The sequence below is a fragment of the Heterocephalus glaber genome, unplaced genomic scaffold (assembly GCF_053883595.1).
Source record: "Heterocephalus glaber isolate CG9 unplaced genomic scaffold, H.glaber_assembly_v1.0 deba00001737, whole genome shotgun sequence".
Lineage (NCBI taxonomy): Eukaryota > Metazoa > Chordata > Mammalia > Rodentia > Bathyergidae > Heterocephalus > Heterocephalus glaber.
Genome location: NW_028258445.1, coordinates 1,544,318 through 1,557,265, shown reverse-complemented (window position 1 = coordinate 1,557,265; position 12,948 = coordinate 1,544,318). Strand labels below are relative to the sequence as shown.

General features: G+C 44.2%; 1 protein-coding gene across 4 annotated transcripts in view; it reads right to left on the bottom strand.

Annotated features, from left to right (window-relative positions):
* Window positions 1-12,948, bottom strand: part of Pdgfc (platelet derived growth factor C) — a 178,177-nt gene that overhangs the window by 146,896 nt on the left and 18,333 nt on the right. For 2 of the 4 annotated variants that reach the window (XM_087200287.1, XM_087200288.1), the window contains exon 2: window positions 6,698-6,767. The exons of the other annotated variants lie outside the window; for them this stretch is intronic. The gene's annotated coding sequence lies outside the window, so the exon portion shown is untranslated. The remainder of the gene's footprint in view (window positions 1-6,697; window positions 6,768-12,948) is intronic. 4 annotated transcript variants of the gene reach the window in all.

Genomic DNA, 12,948 nt, shown 5'->3' with positions numbered 1-12,948 from the left:
TTAAAATTATCAATGATCTCTTTAATGCTATCTTAATGAATTTATATAATAACATTATAAAACTTCTTAGTAAACTATTCATACTGTAAATATGGTTTATTTGGTGCTTTTCAATACTTACAAAAATAATCTAGGTACTAGAATAAATGCAATAAGATTTTTTTTTTAATTTGTGGCGGTAGTTGTTTTTTTTGTTTTGCCATGCAGAGGACTGCACCCAGGACCTTGTGGATGCCAGTCATGGCTGCTACCACTGATCTACATTCCCAGCCCTTTTCATTTTTCAGTTTGAGACAGGGTCTCACTCTGCTGACCAGGCTATCATCAAATTTGCGATGCTCCTGCCTCAGCCCTCAGAGCCACCACTCCCGGTCCAATAATGTTAAATTTTTAAATTAAGTTGTAGCCCCATCAAATTTAGAATTCCTATGAAATAAATGTCAAAACCAATATAGAATCAACCCTTCCTTGGAGTCTGACATTTATGATCTAACACTGGCCATGAATTTACTGAAGCAATGTAATGCCTTTCTCTGCCTTCAGATGGATGAAATCTGTTGATCCATATCATTAATTAATTGAAGATCTTTTAATTTTTAACTGACATATTACTATGTTTTGTGCTAAAGGTACGCCAAACCACACTCTCATTAACCCCACCTCTACTGAAATTATTATGTCACCACTTTTAACTCGTGTTTTTTTCTGGCCCCAAATATTAACTTATATATAGACAAATGTGTTAACTTGTAATATGAACATCACTAACAATGTGAATCTACTAGAACAATAACAATGAGTCAGATATAAGAACAAGAAATAACAAGCAGGTTCAACTGTACATGAAAGAAAATCTTATAATCAGCAAGGTATTACTCTCACTGACTGGATTTTCTGTCATAAACCTAAAGAAAAAAACTAAAAAGTAAAATATGGCTCATAAAGAAGCTATCCTCCTTGTGTGTTCTTATACACTCACTTAAATGACAATGGGAAATCAACATTAGACTTGTATTCTGAGCCAAAGAAAATGTGTGCAGAAAATGTTTCAGCACTGCATATTCAGATCACTTCTTATTTAAGCACAATGCCTTTTAGAAACATGCTGAGACAGGCATCTGTCTTCAGGAGAAATAAGCACATCCTTCCAAGAAGACTTAATTGTAAGATCTTATTAAATAATAGTTGTGATTCTAACTCTGCTCCTTCCTCTAGAAGCCTTGGTTCTTAAGCGTTACTCCATGTGATACAAAAGTGTCTGCCCTGATGCAGCTCCATGCAGGCTGACAGCAGAACAGAGGTGAAAAATCTAATTACTTGGGCTATGGAAAAGGAGACCATGGAAACAGTAAACAGTGGTGGTTGCTATGCAACACTACTTTCTAGAAACAGCATTCCCTACTTCCACACAAGGGAAAAGAGAATCTAATTGTCTCAATTCTTCACCATATCTGAAGCAATTAACAAAAATTCACATAGGTTGCACACATATTAAAAGTCTTTACACTGCTGAACAATGTGAATAATGAAAACACAGATTTTTAAAAAAATCTATTGATTTGTGTCAAGGAGCTGTAATGAAAACCATCTTGTTGCTATTATATCAAAGTCAATTATTTTCTAACTTCAAGCCAGACTTTCCTCTTTAAGTATATATTTCCAAGTATCATGAAAAAGTTCAAAAATTATAATGCATAATTCTGAGAGAATTAAGCCAGTCTTCGCTAAGACTTTAGGGTCCTGTGAATAATAGTAAAGTGAATGGCCTGAATATAAGATATTTTCAAATATATGTATATATTTTTTCAATATTCCAAGCAAGTGGTCTTATCCATTTATTCAATACATGTTTAATAATGTAAATCGAAATGAGTGAGACTAAAAAACAAGAAGTCCCTGCCTTTTTTCAGACCACACTTCAGTGGAAGGGTTGAAGCGTTAAGGAAAGCTGCCTCTTACTGGGAAAAAGGGACTCAGCTTCCCGGAGGACTTGTGGGTCTTCCTGTGCCCGGATCCACACCCGCGACTCCCAGCTCTCAGCTGTCTCTGGAGGTCCATCTATACAGCAACCCTTGGCGGAGTCTGAGAGAACAGAGGTATTTCCCATAATAGTGCCATTTAGTTCCCATTTTCTTAGGAGTGCACAATCAAGCTCTCCAAGTCACCTAACATGTGGGATCACCGAAGGCAGAAGCAGGCAGGATGGGAGAATGCAGCTGTCTTCTTGCAAGCCAGATACTAAGGAGGCTTTCAAACCATTTTTTCATAAATTTGTTTTTGCTTTAGAAAACAGTATTCTCCATAAAATATACCAATGTACCAATGTTTGCCATTTCTAATAAAAATATATTTGAATTTCCTCAGTTTTAAGGTCTTCTTTTACAATGCTGGGCCTCAGCCCCAGGTGGCCTTCGCACTCTGCAGAGCTCTCCCCAGCTCAAGCCCAGCCCAGCCCAGCTCCGCTGTCCAACAGGGAATTCTCAGCAGACCAGGAAGCGCCCAGGACACAAGGACATTCTCAAATCCTTTCAAGTGGAAGGGATCTGGAGACAGAGCCCGAGGACCAAAGGTGTGGCACAGGGATTGCAGGGTGTCCCTGGACTAAAGTGACTGCACAGGGTCTCCACCAGGGTGCGGTGGTGGCCCTGCTGAGGGATGGAGGGAGGGGCAGCCATCAATGAAGGAAAAGACAGCAAGGAGGTGAAGGGACTTTCTCTTTTTCTTCCCCTTCCTGGCCTCTCCCTGCTCCTGGGGATTGAACTCAGGGCCTCTGCACTGAGCTACATGCTACCCAGCCTTTTCTTTTCTGTTTCATTTTGAGATAGGGTCTCCTAAGTCCCTAAGCTACCCAGTCTAGGCTCAAACTTGCAGTCCTCCTGCTTCAGCCTCCCAGTGGTACTTACTTTTCTTTTTAGGCTTGTAGTTTGTAAAAAAATGCCATTTCAAATTCTTCCAGCAAATTGATCGACTTGTAGCAAATGGCTAAAAACAAAATTCTGCCTCACAAATGGGACACAGTAATGCGGTGACCGTCACAGAAAGTTAATGACCACAGAGACTCCACACTGCTCCGAGAGAACCTCAGCTTCAGAGCTGGTCCACTAGCCACTTTTTACAGAAATGGACTGAGGGAAAGAAAGGGCTTACAGCTTCCCAGAATGCATCCTTTTAAAAATAGTGCCACGATGATCTATGTTACTGCTATTTGTTGTTAAAAATTAATACCAAACAAAATACCAGAGAATGTTTTTGAGCAATGGGGCTCCTTAAAGTACCTATCCATCACCCTTCTTTTAACTTTCAGGCAGGTCAGTGATGTACTTGGGTACATGAATGGGAAAGTCTCTTCATCAAAGACAAAATCTGAAGTTACTTAAGAGATAAACATACCACACACACCTTGAGGGAACACCTAATGGTTCTGAACATACTGAGACCTATGATCCAAATGATGAGACCATGGTTTTCAGGCAGAATCTACCAAAAAATTTTAAAATTAAAAAGCAACAAACATGACATTAAGAAAAAGAGAACTGAATAAAGACAGTCATCCCCAAACCACTTCTAAGATTTTATAAAAGGGAGCCATTCCTTTGAGTGGTGCCAAAAATATACTCTTGAAGCTAGGTGCGCCATACACACCTGTAATCTCAGTGCTCTGGGAGGCTGACGCAGGAGGATCACGAGTTTGAGGCCAGCCCAGGCAACTTTTAGCAAGCTAAGCAGAGTCTGTCTTAAAATAAAAAATAAAAAATAGTACTGGGGATGTAGGTCAGTGTGCATGCCCTGGGTTCAATTCTAAGTCCCTAATTAATAATACGAATACGAATACAAACACTGGTACTAATACACTGTTGAGCATGTAGCACAGTGTTCTGCCTAAGCCACCATGAGAAAAACCCCTCGGTGACCATGAAAGGCCTCCTGCAGACTTGGTAGGAGGCACACAGGGTCCAACCTGGGCAAGTGAAATCCACGCCCTTCGGCTGTGCTCACGGAGGAGGCCGCCCAGGGTCCCACACTCAGGGCACCAGGATTTAAAACCTCAACGACGCTTTCCCCCACAAATAATGCACTTCACTTTCCTAGCTCAAACTCCATCATTAAAATGGACATCTACCTACAAAGCATGGGTGGCAGCTTTAGAAATACTTGAAAATAAACCTTTTTAAGAGTCCACGGAAGCACAGAAAATACATTTCCCACAGACAGACAATTTCTAGTAATGTTGTACCTGGGTGAAGATCAAGGAATAAAGATTTTTTGTGGTCAATGGCAATGCACTATCTGCACTTTTTGTAACTTAGAAGGTTACGTTTAGAAAACTGAGAAATAGTAAGCACATAAATCACCATGACCTAAAGACAATAATAACAGTAATAATAATAATAATAATACTGCTAAGAGTAAATTACAGGACCTGCACATGGGAGGTGCACATTAGCATAAATGCAGACACGTGTGTAATTACAATATTAGCTTATGGTGGTCAGAGAGTGATCACATGAGTGTCGGTGGTACGAAATGCCACAAAGTGTTTCCATTAATTCTGAGTCTCAGGGACACCACAGATCTCAGGTCATGGCTCTCAAGTGGCGTTAGCCTTCCACTCACGGCCACACCACAAGGTCCAGGAACCTTTAAGAGGGCCCTAATCTATCTCTTCGGGCCGGATTTCCTCCGACACGCATGTGCTTGCTCTCACAGTCCGGGACCCGAGGGCTCAGGGAGCCTCCCTCGGTGCACTGCTCATGGCTGCCTAAGGCCCACGCCACCCACAGAGCAGGAAGAGAAAGCCTCTGGGCTGCTCCACACCAGGGCGTCATATCACAGCGCGGGCCTGAGGGCGTTCACTGCAGTCCCCGCTCCTTCACGTGCCCGTGGGCCGGAAGCCCGCGCAGCCAGTGAGGCCCGGGAGGCCTGGAGTGTGGGCTTGGTCTCCTTAGCTCTCACCTCTCCTCCATTTTTCACTCTGCATCCTATCCAAAGTGTTTGCAGAAACTCCTATACTTACTTCCAGGCTACCAACGGGAAGGGACTGAAATAAAACTTAGGAAGTAGCCCAGCCATTTTGCTCGCTGTCCTGAGAAGCAGTTCTTCACTTTTAGATTTTTAAAAGTTAGGAAATTGAGCTTTGAGAGATTAGGTGCCAGAGTCACTGTCATGGAACTAAGTGAGCAAACCAGCATCTGAGCCCCGCTCCAGGTTCCGCTCAGCCACACCTTCTCACCCTGCCTTCTCTTCCACTGTGAATTCTTCTTACCCCAACTGCCCAGGCTTTTCTCGTCAAACGACTTGCCTTCTCCTTCCACTGGGAACGAGAGTGCTAATGCCCTGTGGGCTGCCAGTGGGGCTGCAAGAATGAGTCCCAGTAAAGCGCTGATGTGTGCCTAGCGCATCAAACCCGCCAGTGTTAACCGCACTTATTGTCCGATGTAAGTCATTCTGCTACAACCTCTGTTAAATTTTTTTTCAAAATTTGGAGTTCAGGTGAGGTTGGCAGTGTGTAACATTCTTCCCAATCAATCCATTTGCTTCCTTCTCATCTACGGATCTTCTACTCCCATACTTTTATTGAGATCCATCACCAATGTTTACCCTTTTCACAATTTCTCGGCCACAATCAACTCATGTGTCCACTCTAAATGAGTCAAGGCCAATCACAAGCAGCCTGAAGACTTTTAGCACAAAAGTGGCCAGCCAAAGACAATGGAGACCTATGGGCGGAAGCTTCAGGTGAGTCCCTTTCCATCCATCCTCAGCTCCCGATTTCTAGTCTGTCTGATTCCGTCCAGCCCGTCCAAATAAACCCACGGCCTAATCATGGGCCTGCTGCATTTCTAAGCTGCCCACTATGGCATTCCCTCCTTTGAGCCCCTCAGTGTATGCGCGCCAGCAGAAACCAGGACTCTAAACAAATTCCGCACACATCTGCTCACCCGTTCCAGAACACTGTCCTCCTTGCTGTTCCTCAGCCCTGCCAGGCATGCTCCTACTCCAGGGTGCTGCACACCCACTGGCCCTGTCTGTAGCAAGGCTACCTCCACATCTCAGTGGCCCTTCTATGACCTATGCTGAGCTGCAAGCATTCCCCATGCCCACACCTGGCACCCAATCTGTCCCTTATTGATGCGGTCATTCTGTCCCTCTCAAAACTCACCAGAAGGTGGAGTCCAAGCCCGAGGTTGCCTGCACTCTATGCCCTGCTGTTTCATGTGGGCCTTGGATTCCACTGGGTACATAATGCAGTGTAGAAACATTTACATGTGTTGTGCGGATACCAGCCTACCTTGAAATAGGTCAGGGGGAAATAGATCAGCGGGGAAGATTTAAGGAGGGTGACACATTCTCCTGGACAAAAGTCTAAATAAAAACCAATGATTTACAGGAAACACGAGGTGAGCCTTCAATATATAGATGCTAAACAACTACTGTCTCTCTTTCTAAAGCAGGGCAGGGGTGAGGAACGGGTGAGTTTGTTAACCAGCGGAACCCTTCTCCTGGTGGGAGCCACTGTCCTTTAATATGAGGGTTGAGCTTGGGGAGGGGACACCACGGCCTTGCAGAGGTGGAACTGCAGGGGCAACCGACAGGGCGATACTCACCTGTCAGGAGGCGGCTCACAACTCAGAAGCCACAAGAAGCACCTCGGGAATTTTAGTGACTACAAATTCAACAGTTTACTTTCAATTCTCACCTAAAAAAGTATCGCATGCTCTCCTGCTGAACTACTTCCCATCTCCCGTGTAGAATGTGGAATTAGGTATCTACAGAGGCAAAAACAACAGGTGTGGTTCAACAGCATACAGTAAACAAAGGAGTGAGAAATACAACAGTGTAAGAGCCCAAGTGTACAAGCGACTGGGAGTTTGCAACATTTCACCCCGGCACCTATCAGTGAAGACTATAACCAAGTATTTTATGGTGAGGATGTTCCTCTCTGTGATGGGAAAACAGAAGAAGCCTTGGTACTAGCTCTTCATTTAGTGTGCACGACCCGGCTCCGTTTCTCTTAACTCCCTTTCCGGAGGTACCAGGGTGCAGGTGTGCCCGGGAAGCCGAAGGCAGAGCTTCTACCGCTGCTCTCACTCATCCCGAGAGCGAAACTCATAAATTTTCTGTAAAAAGAATTTTCATGAGAAAGAATTTGTGATTTTTGTACAAAAACAATTTGCCTTTTACAAAACCGGGGTTTTTTGTATTTATCGTCCAGACCACACAAACCGCCAGGCCTGGTCTGCTGAGGCCTTGGAGACCCGCTGCGGCGGAGCTGGGTCCGGCGCTCAGGACCTCAAGGACCGCAAAGACCAGAAGGACCGGAAGGACCCGCTGCTTCCACAGCGGCCTCAGGCCCGGCGGAGGGCAGAGCCTGCTTCCCATCCCCGGACCGGGCCTCCAGGAGGTCACCGACCTGGAAGGAATCACAGAGCTCCTGTCTGCGGCCACTGGCCACCGCCACCCTCTGCCGCTCGTGCCGGGTTACGCCTGGGCACCCGCTTCCCTGCTAAAGCTCCCCGTGTCCCTGCCTCAGACTTTTCCTTGACAGCTCTCCGGGCCACAGCCCAGACAGAGGGCGTGGACGGACCCGAAGAAGGACAGCAATGCGCACTGGAGGAGCGGAGCTGCAGCTCAGGGCTGGCGCCCGCCTGCCTCTCAGCTGTGAGGCCCTGCGTTCAATCCTGTCACTGCTAAAAAATAAAAATAAGAACCAGGGGAAAAACTTGGGGTGTTTTCGTTATCTTGTTTATTAATTTGTCTTATTCTGCTGCTTATTTCTTTACGGCAGCCACGCTGATGAGACGTGACATCCCACAATAACTGCCTTCAATGAGGTATACATGGGATCGCAGACAACAGAAGGCATCACTGCTTTTTTATTCTGTTCCCTTGAACAGAACACTCCGTTCCTCTCAGTATCACAGACACATACTATAGTGTTTCTTCCAAAAGCAAAATAATGTTCCTAAGGACAGAATTTTCTATAGGATTGATGCCTGCAGTTTGAAAGGGATTTTATTCTTGATTTTCTCAGAGGTAGCAACAAACTAGCTCAGCGCAGGATCCTGTATCCTACACTGCAGAGGCTGAACACTCGCTTCAAAGTAGCACTGGAGTCAACCAGATTTCAGTGAGGGACAGGTGCTGGTGTGTTTAGTGGACAGGCCACACTTAGGCAAATTAATCCTCAGTTTCCCAATCTGCTGGTCTCAGCAGGCAGGGCTGGTGGGCATCTTGCAGTCCAAGAGAGCTTCGGTGGAGTGTCTCTGATCCAGGCAGGCAAGCAAAAGCCGGGACAGTCTCTCCCAGTTTACATCTCACACCTGTGCATAAGCAAAGCCCCTGATGTTCAACCTAAGGGCATGCTGCAGATGTTTCCAACAAGTGTACAAAAACCTACAACATTTTCTTGATCTAAAGAGTTAAGAGCAGAGCAGAATAAGCAAACTACATGCTAAGCTTTAAATAAGAAAAAAAGGAAGAAGAAAACTCCATACGGTGCCAAATCTTGGCGGCTATTTTCTTTCTTCCCAGACAAAACTCTCAGGTCTTGTGAAAACAGCATTTCTTGTAAAGTGCCAAAAACAACACAGATAATTGTGATGGGCCTCCGGTGCTGACTGCAGCCGCAGCCGCCTCAAGCCTGCAGGACAGGAATCAGGGCCAACTGGAAACTCTTGGCCTGAGGGCCTGAGTCGGGGACCCACAGCCCACGCTTCAAAACCCAGTCTTTCAGGGAAGAGGCTTTCAGTTGGAGTGGAAGAAAGTGCCTCGGGAATTTTCTCTCCCCAAACCTGCACCTGAGCTGGGTTTAAAAATTAGCCCAGTTCTGTTTCTAACACAGCAGCAACTTATGCTCAGCAGAGGACATGTGGAAAACATTGAACCTATTTTAGGAAGGTATGGCCCGCCCACCCCTCCCCAGTTGCCTCCTTAGATCTTGTAGATGTAACACTCAGCAACACCTTAGTGTATTTCCCCTAGTATTGCTACACACATAAAAGTATTTACGGAGGCATATGTAAAAACAATTAAAATCCTCTTTTCACCTGAATTGTCATTGAACATTAGCACGTGACTTGTTCCCATGGGGAGATGGCATCTCCACTGTTCCCTGAATCCTGGAGTCAGGACAGCCCCGGGCATCCACAGAATTTCTCACCAGAGGTCACTGCCCCGTGGCCAGCCCCAAGACCACTGTTACACTACCTGATCACGTGTGTGGCTGAAGGAGGACACAGGAGAGAAAGGGTGAACACTGCCGAAGAGTGGGACCCTCTGCACCCCTCTCCGAACCCTTCCAGTTCTTAAGAACAGCCAGAGACCCTCTCTGGTGCAGATCAACTTCCTCTCTCATCTCCCAAGACTAAGAGGCTGTTCGCTGAAAGCTTCATGATAATTCCTTAAAATACGCAAGTCACCAAAACACGTGTACAGTTTAGAAATTAAGCCATGTCATTGAAATTGCAGAGAGAAATGAAAAAGCATTTATGACCTTCTGCTTAAGAGTCTGATATCCTTGATTAACATGCAAAATCATGGAGAAAGAATATAATGTCCACTCATTTTCACGCACACACAAGGTTGCACACACGTGCACAAACTCCCTCAGAGTCTGTCACAGTATTTCTTTATAGTAAACTGGCCTCAGGAGATTATTACAGAGGGTTAGGAGGTTGCTCAGCAGCTAAGCCCCGAAGAATGCCTATGGGAAGCAAAGTAACTCTTCAGGGAGAGGAGGGTTGTTTGGGGAGGACCAGCAGTTTGAAAAGGAACAGCTCCCAAGCCAAGACCTTTCTTACACTGTGCAAAGCCAAAATAAAATGAGTCACCACACTTCCAGTTTGGTAAACCCATGTTAGTAGACTGACCTTTGATGTTCTATGACAGCTCCCACTCGGAAATAATGCTGTTCCCCTGGCCCTGCCGCCTGGTGTGCTGCTTGAGGACACACCTGAGATGACACAGCTCAGCCCTGGGGGAAGCTATTCCAAGCTAGATAACATATCATTTGTCAGTTTGGCTTAACCTTCAGGAAAGAAGCAGCACAGGAGAAAGAGAAGCAGTTTAACTCAAGAGTTGTACAAGTACCAACAACCCCAGCCAACATCACTTTCCCTAGGACACTTTTCCTAGGCCTACATGGGCTACTAGCAAAAGCCCAACGTTTTAAACAGTGATTATGAGGGGAGAGCACATGCCATCCTCAAAGGGGATACTTTGACACAAGGATTACTGTAAGCTGAAGGCAACTCAGAATCAACAGGCTAGGAAAAGCTCTCTGCTCGCTGCTCACCTGCCTGAAACAGGGTCCAAACCTCCCTCTGTGGAGGCGGCCGGCCTCTCTCCCCTCTGCTTTCCCTCGCCCCTCTCCGGAGTTCACTGCCCTTTGCTAAAATGATTCACAAAACCCCATCTCTAACCTCTTCTCCAGGTTTTCCCTTCTCTTCTCTGAAGATCCAGGGCACTGAAAATTAACAATATTAATAAGACCTGCATTTTCCTCCCGTTATGCTCTTTTGTCAATATAATTCACAGGCCCCAGCTACTAAAGCGAAGAAGTTGTGGAAAACTTTTCATTCCTCCCCCTACAATTTAGCATGCAAATTGAAAGCAATATTTGAATTTGGGGAAAAAATCTACTTATAGCCTAAAATGTTGTTAAGTATTGAATTGCTAAGTCAAATAAAAAACGAAAAAAGGATAATAATTGGCAAAACTATCAAAATAAAATGCCAATTGCTAGAAAATAAGATCAACAGCTCATTTTTATAGCTTTAGAAATTAACTTGAGGTTACTTGTCACTCTGGAGGGCCTGCCATGCCCTGGGGCAGGCAGGACTGCACTGGACTCAACAGTTTACATTCCAAACAGGAAGCATGGAGCAGATACTCCTCTTGCATCACTGGAATTTCTCTCTAGACACAAGGTTTGAGGGCCTCATCAGGCAACGTTCTAGGTACTAATGATAAAACAGTGAAAGAGAAAAATAAACCTTCAATAACAACAGCAAAGCCCTCATTCCTCAGAGATCTCACATTCCAGTGACTTCACACTGAAAGCCTTCCTCCAGAAAAGTAGAAAGCAACATGGCTTATCACTGGATTTATTAAATCCATTTTACTGTGAAGTTTCACATCCTCTACGACCAACACGGGTGTTTCTGTATTTATATGTGGCGGCATTTTTAAAAGTTCTGAACCACTATTAATCTTGCAAGTTGTGACTAACAGAGGGCAGGGTTCTCACTATTTCTGCTTGTGATGAGCAGTCTGCTGGAAGAGCAGTCCCACCCTCTGAGATGACCACAGGCACTGAAGTCTGGGATTCCAGGCCCTAATGGGGATGTAATCAAACCCAGGACCAATCACAAAGGACAAGAAGGAGCAAGAGGCCCCTCTATGCCTGCTGCAGAGCCAGCCACCTTTCTGTGACAGGTCTCTAACCAGAAAGAGGTTTCACTTCTCAGTGTGGCCAAATCCTGAGCCTGGAGGCCACACTGCATCCAGGTAGGAAGATTCAAACCCTTGCCATCTACTGAGGACTCACTGCACAAGGAACCAAATTCAGTCTCTCCTAAGCCTACAGATACACTTAGCCCCCCCATTCAGAAATTGGGCCACTTCAAGCATAATTTCAAGAGCAAAGAAACTGCCAGGGAAATGACTAAACAGAGAGGGGAAAAGGGTGCTACTGCCTGGAGTATTCTTCTGCTTTAGACTTCCTTCTCCAAAATAGTAAATGGCAAATACAAATCACACAACCTTATCTGGGGTAACTTGTTTTAACATGGACACCAAAATGAGATACAAATTGCGCTCCACAGCCTAAGATAATGTACTTAGCAAAGGGATGAATCTGCTGAACTTCCAAATTCTGCATGTTTCACATAAGCAAAACTTTTTCCTATAAGTTTTACTAAAATGTCTGATTCTACCAACGTCTTCTGTGCACCTAAACAGATTAGTCATGAAACAGTCAGAAACAAAGAATTTCAAGTCGCAAAAAAATGGTGGACTTGGCCTAAATCATAGCTTGGTTATTACACACAGACACACAAGGACACTGCCAAGTTTCTTAGGGATACAGTGCCTATTTGTTATCATTAAATCACTTTAGAAAATGTCAATATTCAGCACAAGGTAGAAAATCAAATAGGTATCTTTAAGAACATTTTAATGAAAGTATATTTTTGTTGCTCACTGAAGTTATTGACAGCATTAAAACTAAATCCATTAATGTTTTAAGGTATGAACTGTCCTTTATCTGGCTGTCAGTTCCAATACAAAGACCTAAGTCACAGGAAAAATGTGAAATTGCTGTTGGCAGCTGGATTCGCATATAAATAGCTGAGCTCAATTCTCCCCAATGCCTGAGATGCTTCTTTAGTGCATGAAATTCCCAGCATGGAACGTTCAATAACTTGATCTATCAGTGGTGTGCAAAACCCAGTGATCTTCTCAATTGTCCCAAAAGTCAAGTAAAATGCCTTATTATTGTTTATTAATCTGCATTAGATTTTAAAATGCAGAGTAATCTGTACAGTATTTCTCCTTCCAGCACCAAATTAGATGTAAAAGGTCAGTGAAAAATATGTACCCATTTTCAAATTCTACAGCATAAAATCACACTGCCATATTAGTCTGACCACATCACTGTTCAGTCGATTCTTTTATCTATGTTGAAGGCAAACGTCTACAAAGTATATACAGGCTGAATTTTTTCTTGTTTTGGAAACACCACAGGAAATCTTAATAATAAAATATTTGAAGTACAAATAAAAAGTTGAGGCACAATGTATAAAGTAATGAAGTCAATAAAATGTCTTTGTACGTATGCCGGATTCTATCCCTTAAGTCCAAGGATTTATGTAACCAAGCTTCATTTTCTCCTATTGAAATTACTCTTTAAAAAATGTACTTTCTGTATTTCCTCTCTTGTCACAAAAG